Here is a 20,197-nt window from a genome sequence, read left to right on the forward strand (position 1 = left end):
GGGGTCCCGGCTGCCGGCCCCTTGCCAGCCGGCGTCCCGGCCACAGGCCCTGCTCAGCCCACTGCAGGCCTAGGTGAACAGAACCCCAGGCTGGAAGCGGGCTGAGCAGGCTGGCGGCGTAAGATTAGCATTTTAATTTAATTTTAAATGAAGCTTCTTAAACATTTTGAAAACCTTGTTTACTTTACATACAGCAATAGTTTAGTTATATAATATAGACTTAGAGAGAGACACCTTCTAAAAAATGTTAACATGTATTACTGGCACGCGAAACCTTAAATTAAAGTGAATAAATGAAGACTCGGCACACCACTTTGAAAGGATGCCTATCCCTGGTCTAGACCATCCCTGATAGACATTTATCTAACCTACTCTTAAATATCTCCAGAGATGGAGATTCCACAACCTCCCTAGGCAATTTATTCCAGTGTTTAACCACCCTGACAGTTAGGAACTTTTTCCTAATGTCCAACCTAGACCTCCCTTGCTGCAGTTTAAGCCCATTGCTTCTTGTTCTATCCTTAGAGGCTAAGGTGAACAAGTTTTCTCCCTCCTCCTTATGACACCCTTTTAGATACCTGAAAACTGCTATCATGTCCCCTCTCAGTCTTCTCTTTTCCAAACTAAACAAACCCAATTCTTTCAGCCTTGCTTCATAGGTCATGTTCTCAAGACCTTTAATCATTCTTGTTGCTCTTCTCTGGACCCTTTCCAATTTCTCCACATCTTTCTTGAAATGCGGTGCCCAGAACTGGACACAATACTCCAGCTGAGGCCTAACCAGAGCAGAGTAGAGCGGAAGAATGACTTCTCGTGTCTTGCTCACAACACACCTGTTAATACATCCCAGAATCACGTTTGCTTTTTTTGCAACAGCATCACACTGTTGACTCATATTTAGCTTGTGGTCCACTATAACCCCTAGATCCCTTTCTGCCGTACTCCGTCCTAGACAGTCTCTTCCCATTCTATATGTGTGAAACTGATTTTTCCTTCCTAAGTGGAGCACTTTACATTTGTCTTTGTTAAACTTCATCCTGTTTACCTCAGACCATTTCTCCAATTTGTCCAGATCATTTTGAATTATGACCCTGTCCTCCAAAGCAGTTGCAATCCCTCCCAGTTTGGTATCATCTGCAAACTTAATAAGCGTACTTTCTATGCCAATATCTAAGTCGTTAATGAAGATATTGAACAGAGCCGGTCCCAAAACAGACCCCTGTGGAACCCCACTTGTTATGCCTTTCCAGCAGGATTGGGAACCATTAATAAGAACTCCCTGAGTACGGTTATCCAGCCAGTTATGCACCCACCTTATAGTAGCCCCATCTAAATTGTATTTGCCTAGTTTATCAATAAGAATATCATGCGAGACCGTATCAAATGCCTTACTAAGTACTGATTTTGCCCCAGATCCCTAAGTAGGCCCCTCAAGGATTGAACTCACAACCCTGGGTTTAGCAGGCCAATGCTCAAACCGCTGAGCTATCCCTCCCATCATGGGAGGTGTGTTAACCTGGGCAAGGATGGCGTGTTTGGCAGCGTGATATAGCGGCTGATTAAGCAAAGGACTGATGTGTCTGAATTCACCGTTAGAAATGTGGGGTGTCTATACTACTTGCACAGTGTCAAACCAATACTGTAATGTTACTGTGTCAGCTGCAGTCCCTGATGGAATCTGTGCCGTTGGTGCAGATGCTCAGTGATCGGGTATTGTGCAGCTAAGTAGCCAGTATCTGTACTGCAAGGCCATGGTCTCTGCGGGGCTCTCCAGCGGCACATGATACTTTGAATACGTAGCTTTCACTGTTGAGTCTCCTGGAAGTTCCTTGAACCAGAAGTTTTGCTTTCCCTGATACCCTGGCTTTTTCTGATCCAAAGTGCTTAACTGGCAGATGCAGGGGCTGTCAGCCCCTGGCTGCTCCTTCTCTTGTACAGACACCAGCTCCCATTTCATCAGCCCAGCACAAAGCCCCTATGGGACTCACTGAAGACCGTCCCAGGGTAAGGACTGTCTTCTCCGCCAACCAATCCAGGCCCGTCTCTGCTTTCCTCACCTCCCGTCTGCATAAAGTTTCTGCTCTGTTCATGCCTGTTGCTGGAGAGCTGGAGAAAAACATAAAGTATTGATTCAGGAAATGCCGCTAGCACTTCAGCCTTTTGTGCGCACTCAGGGCAGGCTTGTGTACAGTATCCTTGTGGGATGACCTGATGGAAGATGTACCTGTTTCCTGTATGCTTCTCTATAGTTTAAAATAGTTTCAGGCTGCAGTCTGAAGGCTGGGCTCGTAGCAGGAGCGTGCATTTAAATCCGTTGGTGTAGGGGGTCCTCTGGCGGCTGAGTACAGCGTCTTCCTCCTTAACGGGCTTGCTGGGGTGGGGACTGGGCTGGCTCCCCAGTCTGGGGGCAATGCATCTCAGACTCTTCAGCTGGGCCTGCTCCAGGGGCCTTCTGAAGGAGCTCAGCACGGCCCTCGTCCTCTCTGACTCTTTGTGGTGGGTAACTTGTGTGCTTGTCCAAGTGGCTCCTGCTGCGGAGCCTGTCTCTCCGAGCTGAGGCAGAGAAGGGTGGGGTGGTGTGATTTTGAATTTGTGGCATTGGCTTTGCCCGTGGCGGTGGGCCGATGTCTCCTCACCAGGGGGTGGAGGAAGAGCACCTACCAGCTGCCAGAAGCTGCCAGAGACACCTGTGCAGGGCGCTGTTGCACAGATCAGCGAGTTGCTGTGCTTGTGTGGCTCTGCAGCACAGAGCTACTGGCAGCGGGTGCCTCCCTCAGGCCAGGGGGCATTTGCTAAATCAAGGCAAAGGGCTCCAGAGCATTTCTCTTTTTAACTGAGCCACAGTCCCCTTTTTCAGTGTTCACACAGGGCACAGCCTTTGCCAAAGGGCCCTCCTGTCCTGCTCCAGGCTGCCCCATGACAGCCTGGCACAGGTAGAAGCATTTCAGAATTCAGCTAGCAATGCCCAGCTGTCTCTGTCCTCGGGGCTTGCCCCGGCTGAGAGGAGCTGGTCTTTGTGACTGTCCATGTGAGGTGCCGTCAGCCCACCGGTGGCCTGGGATTGAGCTGTGAGTTGAGCTGTCCCTAGGAGTCACTCTCATGACAGAGCTGCCCTCCTGGTTGAAATGGAGGGCACAGTTTTGTGGCGTTCTTCCCCCGTGTTCCCTTGCCCACCTCTCATTGCTGGTGGGAGTAATGTTGGTCCCACCATACAGTGGAATCTGCACAGTCTGGTTGGATTATTTTTTGGGCCCCCAGAAACCATGTTTGCTGTGCTTTGGGGGCCAGGTCCATGTCGAGTTTCCCATTTCACTGGCCGTTCCCCAGTCCTTGTTTGAGTCTGTTAACTCTGTGATGGCCTCCTGTCACAGCCAAGATCCAAATGTGGCATCTTCTATATGAGAAACACTGTCATGAAGTGCAGAGGCTGAAAGGCCTTCTGCCCTTGACACTGTGTTCCAATGACAGTCCGGATCCTATAAAGCCATATGATTTTATCAGATGAATTCTGTAAAAAAATAAATTTTTTATGCACCTTCTGGCTGCAAATTCCTTGTCTACTTTTCTTATTGGTGGGGGTGGGAGAGGGGGAAGGTGAGTCGTCCTCTGAGGTGTTTCATGCAGATGAAACCACCTTGGAGCTATCAAAGCCGAAGATTTGGGGATAGTAGTGTATATATATTATTTGCCCCCATCCTGCTAGGTATTGTACAAACAGAATCGAAGATGGGTCCCTGTCCCAAAGAGCTTACAGTCTAAGAGGAGATCTTAGATCTTCTGTCTATCACCAACAGTGATAGACAGAAAATAAGTGATTTGCCAAATTTTACAGTATAATTGATCTCTACTGCTGTGGTGCCATCCGGCTCTGAGCAACTCACAGCAAGCAAGGACCAAGGTCTGAAATAAGTCTTTTAAAAAGAAATATGGAGCAATAGTGAAGTGAGACGTGGCCTCCCTTTCCCCACCTTGCACCTCTCCATGCTCAGAAGAGCTGCGTGAGTGGGGTGGTTTTTTTATGAATAAACAAAATTGCTTCACCTCTCTGCCGCCTCCTGCATTTGCTGTTTCCATCGGCAGGAATGTCGATGGGAGCAATGAACACGAAGTGAATGCTGGCGAATATTTGATCACAGCCAATTTTGAACTCTTCAGTCAAGTCTTTGCACGGGCGACCCATTTGGGGGTGGAGTTATGCTCGTCCAATCCAGGAACAGAAATCTGCCATATGTCCTGTGTCCAGAACTAAGCAACATAGCTCCTATATTGATTATATGAATACGCTAAAGCCCAAGAATTATCGTCCACAATTATTCAGTGAATATTAGCCACGATGAGTCTGATAATTCATGAATAGAGGCAAAGTGTATCGAGTTGGTCACAGATGGACTGATTCAGCATTGTCCTCCCCTGCCAATGCAAGGCAAACAAAGTAACTTGGTCCATTACTTGGTGTGTTTATAGCACCCACCGTGCTCTCAGCACCGCACAGGACAAAGAGCAAGTTGTGGCTCCTGCCCCAAAGACCTTAGACTCTAATACTAGCTCTGCCGCACCACATAGGAGGAGCTGCGGCTTTGTCTACACTACACAACTTTTAGTGACACGCCATGTCGCTAAAAGTCGGGCAGTGTAAATGCTGTTTGTTGGCACTTCCACCCCCTATGAGCAGGGTTCATGTTGTCAGCAGGAGAGCGCTTCTGCCGCCAACGAGCTGTTTACACATCCACTTGCCGTGGCAAAACTTTTGTCTTTTGGGGGTGTGGGGCGGGGCTTTTTTAAGCACCTGTGAACTACAAAAGTTGTGTCGTTCAATTGGCAGTGTAGACAAAGCCAAAGGTAGGGAGAGGATGGGTGAGGGCCCAGCAATAAGGCCTTGGCTACACTGGCGCTGTACAGCGCTGCAACTTGCTGCGCTCAGGGGTGTGAAAACGCCCCCCCCCCGAGTGCAGCGCTGTAAAGCGCCAGTGTAATCAGCGCCTGCAGCGCTGCACGCTCGCTCGCAGCGCTGCAAGCTATTCCCCTCGGAGAGGTGGAGTACTTACAGCGCTGCGTGCTGGTGGCGCGACTACACTTGCTGCTGTGAATTGCCAAGTGTAGCCAAGGCCTATGATCCCTCAGGGAGGCGCATGTGCATCCACAGAATCAAATACAATGTTTGTTACTGTAGCCTTCTTAGGGGCCTGGCAGATCAGTGACTGTTATGATCTTCCTTTACCTGTGTGTCAAGTCGTCTTGACTCCCAGGGACAGGACATCCAAGCCATCCTTCCAGGAGGCAGGCCCCAAGTAAAGTGGGGGAAATAGGTACCTTTACCTGGCCCAGTCAGGGCCAGAAGCCTGTACCATGAGAAAAAAATTCAGACTAGATTGTGGCCATTTGTGTGACTAAATTTCATGTGTATAATCAGCCAGTGTTTGTATCTGTGTGTGAGGGAGCCAGGCTCTGGGGAGTAGGACAGAGGGGACATGAGCAGAGACCAAAACTCCCAATGACTCCAATAGGGCCAGGATTGCACCTGGTGCTTGAGTTCTCCTTTTAGCCCAGCAGCACACGCTCACCTTGTTGGGAGGGTTGGACCAGGGCTACACCAACGAGCATTTTCCCTGGGAGCGGCTGGTGTCTCCAGCGCACGGCTCAGCCGTTCCTTGGCTCCCTCACCTCTGGCTCAGCATGGGAAGGTAGGGCAAAACCACCTCTCCTCCCTGCTCCAGTTTTCCTATGCTTCGGCTCCTGGGCAGCTCTGCTGGAGCTGTGTTCCTATCTAGAGCCTATTTCTGGAGCGGGCAGCTTGTCGTTTCCAGCCCTCGGGCGTTCTCCAGAGGCCTGGGCTGCCAGGAGGAATTGCTCCATTACAGCTCTCCGACAGGAGGTTACGGTTACAGATTCAGGAGTATCCCTTGGCGGAGGTTGCCATGGCAACCCTTTGGCTTCTGTCACAGCATCAGCCAAAGGCTGCTAGGGCAAAACAGCCCCCAACCTGTCCTCCTCTCTCCGCTTGAACTGCAGACAGCTGGGCAGTCGAAGGGGGAACCAGAGGCCAGGCTCCCAGCAAGGGAGTCACTGGCAGGGTGCAGCATCTTGGATTTGCACTACCCCAAACCAGTGCATGCCTGCTCCAACCTTCCAGGCTGTGGTTCAGCTGCTTCCCCTCCTCGCAGCTTGGAAGGAACAGGAGATTCCCTGCTTCTCCCTGGGAGCCTTATAGAAGGGCACGAGGGCCGGCCCTGGGCTCTGCGAAGGCCTCACGCAGGAGGAAGCAGATGTGGGTGAGTGAGGCTGGATTTCTGGTTGTTCCATGGAGCTTAATGGGCAACATCAAGAGCAGGACGGTGTGTGAGATGCTCCACCTTCTCCCAGCTGCAGAGGGCACGTGGCTCCCCTTCTCCAGAGATGGAGGAGCGGCCCTGCTGCCCAGGGGCAAGTGGTTTTTGCTGCACATAGGTGTGGGAGGCCTGTCCAACTCACTGCTCATGGACCTGATTTAAATGGGTTGTACGGGGCAAAGGTCGGGGACTGAGCTGCTCACCCTAGGAAGCCCCATTAGACCAGGTAAGTGATAACACAGAGCAGCCTGTGCCCCTCGCCTCTGCTTTGCACATGGATCGGGGCTGGGTGGTCACGTATCTTGGTAGTGAGTGTCTGGGATATGGTTACATGCTGTTCCCCAGCCGAAGGGCCTTTCTTTCCTCTGTTAGCAGCTTGGCAAATACTACAGGTTATTTGAGGTGCTGGGTGAAGGAAAAGGCAAAGGTGGCAAAGCTTGTAGGTAGGAATCTCGCCCATTCCTGGACACAGCCTCTCCTCTGCTCAACCCAAGCCTGAGGCACCGAACGAGGCTGCTGGGAGCTCAGAAAACAGCTACCACAGCAGCCTGGGGAACAAGAGCCACCATGACTGTGTGCACCAGTGGGCAGCAGGAAAGATCACACCTCTTTGCACCTGAGTCACTGCAGCTGCTGCAGGGAAGAGCTAGACAAGATCAAGATTGTGTGTCCCAGAGGGCCTGGTAAGTAGAGGTGATTAGCACAGCCCTGCAGATCTCTGGGGGGCAGGGGAAGGCAGGCTGCCCAACCCCAAGCTCTAAAAATCCAGAGATTGCCATAAAAGTCAGGCGATGTAGCCAATGTTAAATCACTGTTTATTTTTGGTTGCCATCACGTGTTAGGATGTTTAGGGGGGTCACATTTTCAAGCTTTCCTCTGCAGCCATGAGGGCTAGAAACTTACTTTAAAACTAAAACTGAGCTCCTCGCGATCACATGACTCCAGGAGCTGGCACATTAGGAAAAACATCAAGCAACAGGGAAGTTGGCGCATTGGGAAGGGGAGCTTAAAGGAGTGCCACTGACGAAAGAAGGAGTTTAATCTTTCTACAGCACTCTGGGTTTGCAGGATATAGGCTGAACAGGAGGCTGATGCTTGGTTACCCCCAGGAGCGCACAATGAGTACAGAATGGGACAGGTCTGCGTGAAGGAGGAGCGCTCGCTTTGGGGAGAGCAGAAGCCAGACCGTTAAGCTCACGGCTGTGGCTGTTTTGTGTGAAGGGTTTCTCTGCAGGTGAAGCAGTGTGGCAGATGGGCCAGGTTGGGCATCCGGGCTCTTCAGTTCCATTCCTGCCTCTGCCATCCCCGTGCCGTGTGACCTGGGGTAAGTAGTTTCCCTATCTGTAAAATGAGCATAGTGACACTGCGGCTCTGTTGCAAAGTGCTTTGAGATCTAGGGCTGATACGCAGCCAGTGCAAAGGGGTGGGAGCCTGTAGCGTGGAGATGATTCTAGCCCGTCTGCTCCCCATCGGCCTGGCTGTTTGCAGCACCATGTGAGGCTGGGATCCCTCGGGCAAGGGGTGACTGTAGTGCAGAGTGTGTGTGTGTGGGGGGGAACGATCAGGTCTAGGAGGAATCTGCACCTGTCTCTTTGTAGCGTCAGGTGGCCCAGCCCCCTGGGGGAGCGTAGCTGGGAGCTGCCTGCAACATGGAAAACAGCTTTTGCCTCTGGAATAAACAATGACAGTGGGGGATGAGCAGGCAGAGTCTGACTGTAGAGCAGGGATTTCCTCACAGCTTGATCAGATCTGAGCACTTCAGAGAGCAGAAGGGACTCGAGCGAGGCAGGGGATGCTGAGTGGCTGGAGTAAGGGTACAGGGGCCCCTGGCAAGTGTCCTGCACTGTCTGTGTTACCCGAAATTGGACCAGCTAGTAAGCTTAGGGAAGACTAATGAGCCACCAGAGTTTGGCAGAAAGCAGCACATTTATTATACTGATAGCTAAGCTCAAAAGAAAGGGGGTCACACTCGCATACGCACGCTCCCAGGACAGGCACGGCACTGGAGAGGTCAGGATTCTTCAAGGTAAGTGTCCCACAGCACAACGATGGACGGTGCGATGAAGGTAAGTCTTCCCGAGGCACGATGAAATGCAACGCTGCGAACCACTGGCCAGGCGGTCCGGGCGAAGGGCCTTCATGGGAGGTACAAGCTTGTGAGTGCACTGCTGAGCACATGACCCCTTCCCCTTTTAAGGACCTGCTCCTCATGGTCTGTGACTAGAGATGACATGGCCGCATCTGGTTCGTCACACTCCACCTCGGACAGTGTCCATGCAGTGTCCATGCATTGGGTATGTGAGCGCTGCCTAATTAGAGTCCCAGACACCTTGTCTACCTGGGAGCTCTTCTGATCTTCCAGCTGTTCAACAAGCCCATTGATCCCACAAGCATTCCAGAAGGGTGGGGGAGGGGAAAGCCACTTCACAGGTATTCAAGGAGGGAGAGGAGACAAAAGGGGGTGGGGGGGGAGGTGTAACAGTCCTTTTGAGCCTACAGGTTATACAGAGCAAAACCATCACCATTACAATAATTGGGTACATTGACAAACACAATGAGGCCCAAGTTTGATGCTGCAATAGCCATCAAACAATAAAAGTCAACCCTAGCCCTTAAGTACACACAACAAATAAGATTTGTAGGAGTACCACAGTTGTCATGCAAGGTTAAACTGATTTGGAAGATACATAGTAACAGAGAACTTGGTGAAATTGTTGATACTTAAACTAACATTTAGTTGTATGGGGGCCCATGAGCTACCTTTCAGGGCTTGGGGAAGTAGAACCAGGGTGCATAGAGGAAAGTGGAATTAACAATACAAGAAAATGTAACTAACAATACAAATGTATTAATAACAAAACTCAACAACAAAATGATTATTAGAGAACCTAACAAAAAATAAACCGGATGCATTGGGGACCAAAGTCTTTTGGACAGAGGTGGATGTGATTGATAATTTGGTTGAAGATGGGTGAAGTAGAGAGAGGAAAAGGCATTTACCCTGTCTAGTGTAGTATCCCCTCTCTCTCTGGATCCAGTGCTAGCACAGGACACCCACCAGAGACTGACACAGAACACACAGCACAGAACACTGAACACAGACTTTGTCACGGCACTATAACCATGGTATTTCTGTAACTCTTCAGCTAGTACCAGCTCTCCTGATGTTCTGGTTCAGAGGCTGAAAGATAGAAGCTTAGAAACAAATTAGCACAGTGCTCCCACCGTGGCAGCCCCTGCTCGTTTGAGTTGTCCGCGGTGTACCCATTTTCCCTCCGGGGTATTAGCTATACCACCCAGAGTTTTTGCTAACTCTATTGTTTGCGCGGGAGTCAACTCGGTCTCTGCCATAGTGTGTCTGGTACTTGGGGCTGCCCTGCCCCCTGCGGGCGCAGGCCCATAGTTTCGGACCACCCTCTGGACTGCCACAACACGGTGTCTGGGGTCACGCCATCCGGATCCCTGGATCCGGACCATACCAGATATCCCCGTCCCAACCATCATATGGTCCCGCACCCCGCTGGGCTTTCACCCCAACGGCGGCGACCTGGGCTGAATAAGCCCCCCGGACCCTGTTCTCCCAGGCAGACCCCTCCAGGACCAGATCCTTCAGGCAGGTAACTGCCTGGCTCAGAGCAGCATTCTCTACTTCCACCTGCTCCCGCTCCTCCTCTGCTGCCGCCACCTGTACTGCAGCTACAGAGAGGGAAGACGCCTGGGCGCTAGCAGTCAGAACCTGTGCCTTCCATATATCCCGTTCCTTCTCCAACTCATGAATTGTACTCCCAGGTGGAACCGCCCCTTTCTTTTGGAGCCATTCTAACAACACCCCAGCCGGCGGCGCTGCTCTCCAAGGGTGGGGTGTCTTCTCGCTCGGGCTGCTTTGCCTTTTCCTTCCCCTTGCCCCACAGTGGCATACTTAGCAGTGGTGTCCTTTTCTCCCTGCAGTGGGTTGCTAGCCTATAACCTTTTACACAGGCTTGAGCCAGACCCACTCAAGAAGCTATTAGGGGGCACCAGGGGATTTACACCTAATTCTCTCCCTTGCCCTACACCGGCACTCAACAGCGGTGTCCTTTTCTCCCTGCAGTGGGTTGCTAGCCTAGCACTTTTTCGTGCAGGTTCAAGCTGGACCCACTTAAGAGACTACCGGGGGGCATGAGGGGACCCCCACTCTTGGGTCAAATCCTCCACTAAGCTGCCCGCATTCTCCACCAGTAATGTTACCTGAAATTGGGCCAGCTAGGAATCTTAGGGAGGACTAATGACCCACCAGAGTTTGGCAGAAAGCAGCATGTTTATTATACTGATAGCTAAGCTCAAAAGAAGGGAGGGAAGGTCACAATCACACTCCCATACTCACGCTCCCAGGACAGGCACAGCACTGGAGATGTCAGGATCATAGATTCATAGATTCATAGATTCTAGGACTGGAAGGGACCTCGAGAGGTCATCGAGTCCAGTCCCCTGCCCGCATGGCAGGACCAAATACTGTCTAGACCATCCCTGATAGACATTTATCTAACCTACTCTTAAATATCTCCAGAGATGGAGATTCCACAACCTCCCTAGGCAATTTATTCCAGTGTTTAACCACCCTGACAGTTAGGAACTTTTTCCTAATGTCCAACCTAGACCTCCCTTGCTGCAGTTTAAGCCCATTGCTTCTTGTTCTATCCTCAGAGGCTAAGGTGAACAAGTTTTCTCCCTCCTCCTTATGACACCCTTTTAGATACCTGAAAACTGCTATCATGTCCCCTCTCAGTCTTCTCTTTTCCAAACTAAACAAACCCAATTCTTTCAGCCTTGCTTCATAGGTCATGTTCTCAAGACCTTTAATCATTCTTGTTGCTCTTCTCTGGACCCTCTCCAATTTCTCCACATCTTTCTTGAAATGCGGTGCCCAGAACGGGACACAATACTCCGGTTGAGGCCTAACCAGCGCAGAGTAGAGCGGAAGAATGACTTCTCGTGTCTTGCTCACAACACACTTGTTAATACATCCCAGAATCATGTTTGCTTTTTTTGCAACAGCATCACACTGTTGACTCATATTTAGCTTGTGGTCCACTATAACCCCTAGATCCCTTTCTGCCGTACTCCGTCCTAGACAGTCTCTTCCCATTCTATATGTGTGAAACTGATTTTTCCTTCCTAAGTGGAGCACTTTACATTTGTCTTTGTTAAACTTCATCCTGTTTACCTCAGACCATTTCTCCAATTTGTCCAGATCATTTTGAATTATGACCCTGTCCTCCAAAGCAGTTGCAATCCCTCCCAGTTTGGTATCATCCGCAAACTTAATAATCGTACTTTCTATACCAATATCTAAGTCGTTAATGAAGATATTGAACAGAGCCGGTCCCAAAACAGACCCCTGCGGAACCCCACTCGTTATGCCTTTCCAGCAGGATTGGGAACCATTAATAACAACTCTCTGAGTACGGTTATCCAGCCAGTTATGCACCCACCTTATAGTAGCCCCATCTAAATTGTATTTGCCTAGTTTGTCGATAAGAATATCATGCGAGACCGTATCAAATGCCTTACTAAAGTCTAGGTATACCACATCCACAGCTTCTCCCTTATCCACAAGACTCGTTATCCTATCGAAGAAAGCTATCAGATTGGTTTGACATGATTTGTTCTTTACAAATCCATGCTGGCTGTTCCCTATCACCTTACCACCTTCCAGGTGTTTGCAGATGATTTCCTTAATTACTTGCTCCATTATCTTCCCTGGCACAGAAGTTAAACTAACTGGTCTGTAGTTTCCTGGGTTGTTTTTATTTCCCTTTTTATAGATGGGCACTATATTTGCCCTTTTCCAGTCTTCTGGAATCTTTCCCGTCTCCCATGATTTTCCAAAGATAATAGCTAGAGGCTCAGATACCTCCTCTATTAGCTCCTTGAGTATTCTAGGATGCATTTCATCAGGCCCTGGTGACTTGCAGGCATCTAACTTTTCTAAGTGATTTTTAACTTGTTCTTTTTTTATTTTATCTGCTAAACCTACCCCCTTCCCATTAGCATTCACTAGGATAGGCATTCCTTCAGACTTCTCGGTGAAGACCGAAACAAAGAAGTCATTAAGCATCTCTGCCATTTCCAAGTTTCCTGTTACTGTTTCTCCCTCTTCACTAAGCAGTGGGCCTACCCTGTCTTTGGTCTTCCTCTTGCTTCTAATGTATTGATAAAAAGTCTTCTTGTTCCCCTTTATTCCCTTAGCTAGTTTGAGCTCATTTTGTGCCTTTGCCTTTCTAATCTTGCCCCTGCATTCCTGTGTTGTTTGCCTATATTCATCCTTTGTAATCTGTCCTAGTTTCCATTTTTTATATGACTCCTTTTTATTTTTTAGATCATGCAAGATCTCGTGGTTAAGCCAAGGTGGTCTTTTGCCACATTTTCTATCTTTCCTAACCAGCGGAATAGCTTGCTTTTGGGCCCTTAATAGTGTCCCTTTGAAAAACTGCCAGCTCTCCTCAGTTGTTTTTCCCCTCAGTCTTGATTCCCATGGGACCTTACCTATCAGCTCTCTGAGCTTACCAAAATCCGCCTTCCTGAAATCCATTGTCTCTATTTTGCTGTTCTCCCTTCTACCCTTCCTTAGAATTGCAAACTCTATGATTTCATGATCACTTTCACCCAAGCTGCCTTCTACTTTCAAATTCTCAACGAGTTCCTCCCTATTTGTTAAAATCAAGTCTAGAACAGCTTCACCCCTAGTAGCTTTTTCAACCTTCTGAAATAAAAAGTTGTCTGCAATGCAGTCCAAGAATTTGTTGGATAGTCTGTGCCCCGCTGTGTTATTTTCCCAACATATATCCGGATAGTTGAAGTCCCCCATCACCACCAAATCTTGGGCTTTGGATGATTTTGTTAGTTGTTTAAAAAAAGCCTCATCCACCTCTTCCACCTGGTTAGGTGGCCTGTAGTAGACTCCTAGCATGACATCACCCTTGTTTTTTACCCCTTTTAGCCTAACCCAGAGACTCTCAACACTTCCGTCTCCTATGTCCATCTCTACCTCAGTCCAAGTGTGTACATTTTTAATATATAAGGCAACACCTCCTCCCTTTTTCCCCTGTCTATCCTTCCTAAGCAAGCTGTATCCATCCACACCAACATTCCAATCATGTGTATTATCCCACCAAGTTTCAGTGATGCCAACAATGTCATAGTTGTATTTATTTATTAGCACTTCCAGTTCTTCCTGCTTATTACCCATACTTCTCGCATTTGTATATAGGCATCTAAGATACTGGTTTGATCTTTCCTCCCGGTTTTGTCCTGACCCTCCTTTCTCTCTGCCAATATAGCCCACACTCCCTCTCGTCTCCGACCCATCTCCCAGGTCTCCATGTTCCCCACTTACCTGTGGGCTTTGCTCACCTGTCCCCGTCGAACCTAGTTTAAAGCCCTCCTCACTAGGTTAGCCAGTCTGTGCCCAAATAGGGTCTTTCCCCTCCTCGAAAGGTGAACACCATCTCTGCCTAGCAGTCCTTCCTCAAATAGCATCCCGTGGTCTAGGAAGCCAAAGCCCTCCTGGCGACACCATCTTCGCAGCCAGGCATTCACCTCCATGATGCATCTGTCTCTGCCCGGGCCCCTACCTTTGACAGGAAGAATCGAAGAGAATACCACCTGCGCTCCAAACTCCTTCACCCGTACTCCCAGAGCCCTGTAGTCACTCTTGATCCGCTCAGTGTCACACCGCGCAGTATCATTTGTGCCCACATGGATGAGTAGCATGGGGTAGTAGTCAGAGGGCTGGATAATCCTCGACAATGCCTCCGTAACGTCTCGGATACGGGCTCCCGGCAGGCAGCATACCTCCCGAGATGAAATGTCAGGGCGACAGATGGGCGCCTCCGTCCCCCTCAGATCCTTCAAGGTAAATGTCCCACAGCACAACGATGGACGGTGCGATGAAGGTAAGTCTTCCCGGGGCACGATGGAATGCAACGCTGCGAACCACTGGCCAGGCGGTCCAAGCGAAGGGCCTACACGGGAGGTACAAGCTTGTGAGTGCACTGCTGAGCACATGGCCCCTTCCCCTTTTAAGGACCTGCTCCTCATGGCCTGCGACTAGAGATGACTTGGCCGCATCTGGTTGGTCACACTCCACCTGGGGCAGTGTCCATGCATTGGGTGTGTGAGCGCTGCCTAATCAGAGTGCCAGACACCTTGTCTACCTGGGAGCTCTTCCGATCTTCCAGCTGCTCAAGCAGCCCATTCATCCCACAAGCATTCCAGGAGGGAGGGGGAGGGGGAAAGCCACTTCACAGGTATTCAGAGAGGGAGAGGAGACAAAATGGGGGTAAAGTGTAACAGACCTTTTGAGCCTACAGGTTATACAGAGCATACAGATCACTGGTGCTCCTACAACAGTCTGCACATGTCAAAACTGATGGATAGTTCCCTGATGTTCCAGTGCTGGGCTCCCCCCACTCCCCAGCTCTGCCGGTGCCCCAGGCCCCCTGCTGTTCCAGTGCTGGGCTCCCCCACCCAGCTCTGCCAGTGCCCCTTGGTCTTGACTCTCAATTCCATTTCCTCTTCTAGGACTTTTCCATCGAGATGGATCCTGCATCTTTTCTCCCCACCCAGGGATCTCTCCGGTCACTGCCTTGGGTTGGGCCTGCAGAGGGGAAGAAAAGGGATGCCTCCTCTGGACCTCAGCATGTAGGGTGACCAGATGTCCCGATTTTATAGGGACAGTCCCAATTTTTTGATCTTTTTCTTATATAGGCTCCTATTACAACCCCCCCATCCCGATTTTTCACATTTGCTGTCTGGTCACCCTATCAACATGCTGGTCGCAGGGGGAAATGCTGCCATTCCCATTATGTGTCTCTCCTCCATGGCAGGCTGCCCCAGTGGAGGAGGCAGGTGCTGTATGTGGGGGACACTCTCCTGGGGCAGCTGGTCTCATGGGACGATGGCTGCTCTCCAGGCCCTGCCCAGGCAGACTATTGCATAATGTGCTAAGGTATCAGCGCTGTCTCCTCAGCCATTCAAAGGAGAATAAACTGAGCCGGAATTCTCCTGCCGGCTCGCTGCCTGCACAGCTCTTGGCTCGGGATGCTGGCACGGGTGTAGCGTAGCCCGAGGCAGCATTATGATGCTGCAGGTGGGGTGCTCCCTCTCTGTCTCTCCCCCCGTCCCTCCCAAGCACTGGCCAGCAGAGCACAGAGGTTTGCACTGCCACTGCAACATGCCCCCAGGCTCTGCACTGCCTGCAAGCTCCGCCCCTTGTGGGCGGAGTCTCATGCCGGGTAGAACCATTGATGCATCCACTGGAGCAAAGCAAAGGTGAATGGGTGCAAACGGCACCCTAGACTCTGCGGAGCAGTGCAGGGTGGTGGGGGAGGAGGGCCACCCTTCCAGCCCCAGGACTCTCACACAGGTAGTGCTCTCTGCACCTGAAATGGACTGGCCAGCGGCAGCTTGCTCTGGGCCCGTCATGCACCATGGTGCAGGGTACCAGGGCTTCTCGGATTGTCTCCTCTCCTCCCCATCCAGTGACTCCTTGTCCCTCCCAGCTCCAGCCTCTGGGTCTTCCTGTGGCTTTCCCCTCTCTCACCTTCCACTCTCCTCTGCCTGTTGGTTTCTCTCTCCTCCTGGCTCATGGTTCCTTTGCTGGGTTGAGTCCATCCCTGAATTAGATAGGGATCCACTGGACTGCCGTACCAGGCAACGTTTCTCAGGGCACGTGGGCCTTGCTTGTCCTCTACGGAGCTGCTGAAGGAGCTAGCCCCAGCGTTCTCTTCCCCCGGGTGCAGTCAGGGTCCACGCCACCCTTTGCAAAGATGACATGCTGCTATGTTCCTAATGCCCAGTAGGATGGGCCCTGGACTGAGGAGAAAGAGGACAGGAAGGGTGGGCCAGTGGATAGGACGCTAACCTGGGACTCTGGAGAAGTGGGGTTAATTCCCTGCTCTGCCAGAGCCTTGCTGGGTGACCTTGGGCAAGTGGCTGTTCTCTGCATATGGCCCATAATAGTCTAGTCTCCTGTGGATCTTGTTTCTATTGCTGGGATAGTGGGCTGGGGGTGGCTTGTGCTATACAGGGCCTCAGACTGGATGACCTAGCGGTTCCTTCTGGCCTGAAACTCTAGGACTTGCCTCTCTGGGCCTCAGTTTCCCCATCTGTCCAATGGAGATAACAGCCCTGCCCCGCCTCCCAGGGGCGCTCTGAGGTGCCCAGATGTTACAGTGATGGGGCAGGATACGTCCCTCAGCTGGATGCTTTGTGGCTGGACCGGAGCAGCAGTCTGGATGGGGAGAGGATCTAGAGGGTCAGTGGGTGTGAATTGGGGCAGGGCCTTGCAGTGCTGAAGAGGGTGAGACAAGAGAGAGGGACTGAAGCGAGAAGAATGTGATGGGAGAGCGCTCGCAGAAAGCAGCGAGTGGGCGAGTAGCGCTGGGAGCCTCCCCAGGAGGGAGCTGTCAGTCGAGAAGGCAGTGGGTTGCCATTGACCATTCAGCCCCCTAGGAGTGGCGCGACCCACTGGTGACGTGCACGCTGCATTTGATGGCGGGCTGTCGTGGGATGGTTGCCCCGGGGTAGCTCGTGACCGTGCCGCATGGGTCTGTGTTGCTCAGCAGTCAACAATCCTAGAGTTCAAGGCCAAAGAGATCCCCTATGCTGAGCTGCGGTGTTCACTTTCTCCCAGTGGCCTCTGTATTGAGGCCCGGGACCAGGGCCGGCTCTAGGCACCAGTGTCCCAAGCATGTGCTTGGGGTGGCACTTTTCAAGGGGCGGCACTCCAGCTTTTTTTTTGCTTGGGGTGGCAAAAAACCTGTAGCCGACCCTGTCCAGGACATGGCTGCACGTCTCCCAGCCAGACCACCATTCCTGCTTTGAAGCCATCTCTCTCCTTGGTAGGCAGCTATGCCACTGATGTACAGTGACACCTTCGGCAAGTCATTTAATCTCTCCACACCTCAGTTTCCCCTTATGTAAGCTGAGGCTAATCGGCCTGTCCACCTGGTTTATGGGGCAAATGCTGCCTTCCCACCAGTGGCTGCTATTCAGTCTAATGCTGCACCTCGAGCTGTGCATGTCAGACCTGCACATGACTTCCTGGATGTGGAGGATGATCAGATGGGGTGGGGTGGGGGGTTGGTTTGCTGAGCCCGGCTGCTCTGGTGGATCACCTTAGAGATGCCAGGAAGCACCAGGCTGGTACCTGTGACCCTGAGCCGTGTCTGCTCACCTGGGTTCTTGCGGGGCCGTTGTGTCCCCCGCAGGGTCCTGGGATGCTCTGGTGCCCCGAGCTCCAGGCATTGGCCAGGAGGATGTTTCCATCCATCCCGGAGGTCAGCACCTGCCTGCGGGGGAACAGCTGCTGAGCGCGAATGATCGTCTTCCTTCCTCAGGGGCGCTGAAGCCGCCTGCTATGGTGCCAATGGCAGAGCCCTCAGAGGGCACAGGCTGGGCCCTGCCAGCGAGCACGGCGTCAGATCTGCTGTCGCTGCTGGTTGCTCCTCAGCGCTCGGGGTCTGAGCAGCCTGAGGCAGGGGCTTTGCCCTGTAGCCCCCTGGGGCTTTGCCCTGTGTGCGCGCTGGTGTTTGGACGGGGTGTGTGTTCAGCAAAGGGCTGCCAGGGACTCAGTGTGATGTGCTCAGATCTGGTTCTGGAAACCTGGCCAGGGCCTTGGAGACACATTTCAGGAGCCCTTGCCCAGAATCTGCTCTGGGTGTCTGATTCCAGTCTGGATGGGAGCAGGGCAGGCTCCAGGTACCAGCACAGCAAGCAGGTACTCGGGGCGGCCAACAGAAAGGGGCGGCACGTCCGGCTCTTCAGCAGCGGGTCCCTCAGTCTCTCTCAGAGGGAAGGACCTGCCGTTGAATTGCCGCTGAAGAATGAAGCAGCGTCGGCTTTTTTTTTTTTTTTTTCCCCCCGCTTGGAGCAGCAAAAACACTGGAGCCGGCCCTGGATGGGAGGAATCCACAGCCATGAGACAGATGGTCACTGCGGCCTCCCCCTCTCTCACCTAAGGGGCTTGGAGGGATTGCAGGGACCCTGACCATCAATGTGTTTTCCCCTGGACTTCCAGCAGAGCAGAGATTAGGGCAAACTGGGATTGAGGTTTCCTGTATAGTGTGTGCATGAGTGCAGCAGGGAGAGGGAGGGTGCATGCACTCAGCGAGGTGTGTGTGTGCCTGCAGTGTCTGCATGTGTAACCCACACACCTTCTGAGTGGGGTGCTCTGTCCCCTCTAAAACAACAAGGAGTCCGGTGGCACCTTAAAGACTAACAGATTTATTTGGGCATAAGCTTTCGTGGGTAAAAAGCCTCACTTCTTCAGATGCATGGATCTTAAGAAGTGGGTTTTTCACCCACAAAAGCTTATGCCCAAATAAATCTGTTAGTCTTTAAGGTGCCACCGGACTCCTTGTTGTTTTTGTGGATACAGACTAACACGGCTACCCCCTGATACTTGTCATCGCTAGTGGCACCGAGACCACTTAGAGATTAATGAGTCTGCTATAGCCTTAGCTAAGGGCCACATGTGGCTTTTAACTCATGCAGTAGTGGCTCATGCATTTAGCTTCAGAGGTCCCAGGTTGAGGGCGACCGTGGTCTGTCGGTGTTACACATGCACTCAGTGAGGAGGGAGGGTATGCAGTGTGTGCATGCACTCAGCGCGGGGAAGAGGGGAGGGTATGCAGTGTGTGCATGCACTCAGTGACTACGCCACTGTAACGATGCTGCCTTTGGGGGGACACTTCTGAGAGTATCAATTCAGGACAAATTGCTTAGAGCAGGGCAGTCACAGCCCCAGGCTGGTGGTTTTCCACCTCTAAGGCACATCAAACCAGCCAAACGGAGAGGACTTTGGTCTCGCCCCCATAAGTCATACAAGTAATTCCCTTAGACACTTCAGTTTCCCAGTATCACCACCAGTGCCACTTGTTATGGGGACGAATGGTTATGAAAACCAAGACCCCAGTAAAAGAAAAATGGTTCTCCCGATCCCAAAGGACCAAGCCCCAGACCCAGGTCAATATACAAGTCAGATCTTACCCACAAATCACACTGTTGCCAAGCCTTTAAAATCTAAAATCTAAAGGTTTATTCATAAAAGAAATATAGATGAGAGCTAAAACTGGTTAAATGGAATCAATTACATACAGTAATGGCAAAGTTCTTGGTTCAGGTTTGTAGCAGTGATGGAATAAACTGCAGGTTCAAATCAAGTGTCTGGAGTACATCCACAGCTGGGATGGGTCATTCAGTCCTTTGTTCAGAGCTTCAGTTTGTAACAAGGTTCCTCCAGAAGTAAGAAGCAGGATTGAAGACAAGATGGAGGAGATGCAGAGCCTTTTATAGTCTCTTGCCATGTGGCCTCTGCTTTCTTTGTTCCAACCACAAGCCACTCAGCACATGGCATGGAAAAACTTTAGAGTTCTGTCCATAGGCATGTCCCTGAATGTCTTGCTGAGTCACAAGGTGTATCTGCCTTCCCTCAATGGGTCAATTGTATAGCTGATGGTCCTTAATGGGCGATCAAGCAGGCTAGGCAGTGCTGATGCCAAATTGTCTGGGGTGTCACCCAAGAAGCATAGCACAAGTTTGAAATACAGACAGTATAGAGCCAATACTTATAACTTTAAATACAAAAATGATACATGCATACAGATAGCATAATCATAACCAGCAAACCATAACCTTGTCATAGAGACCTTACTTGACCTCCTTTGTACAAGATTTGGTGCCACTACAGGATCTTGGTTGCAACAATGGTCTATACAGTCACAGTTCATGTCAATAACTTCACAGAGGGTATGCAGTGTGTGCATGCACTCAGTGAGGAGGGTGGGTATGCAGTGTGTGCATGCGCTCAGCGAGGGGGGAGGGGAGGG

The sequence above is a fragment of the Terrapene carolina genome, unplaced genomic scaffold (genome assembly GCF_002925995.2).
Source record: "Terrapene carolina triunguis isolate 2854851 unplaced genomic scaffold, T_m_triunguis-2.0 Scaffold93, whole genome shotgun sequence".
NCBI lineage: Eukaryota > Metazoa > Chordata > Testudines > Emydidae > Terrapene > Terrapene triunguis.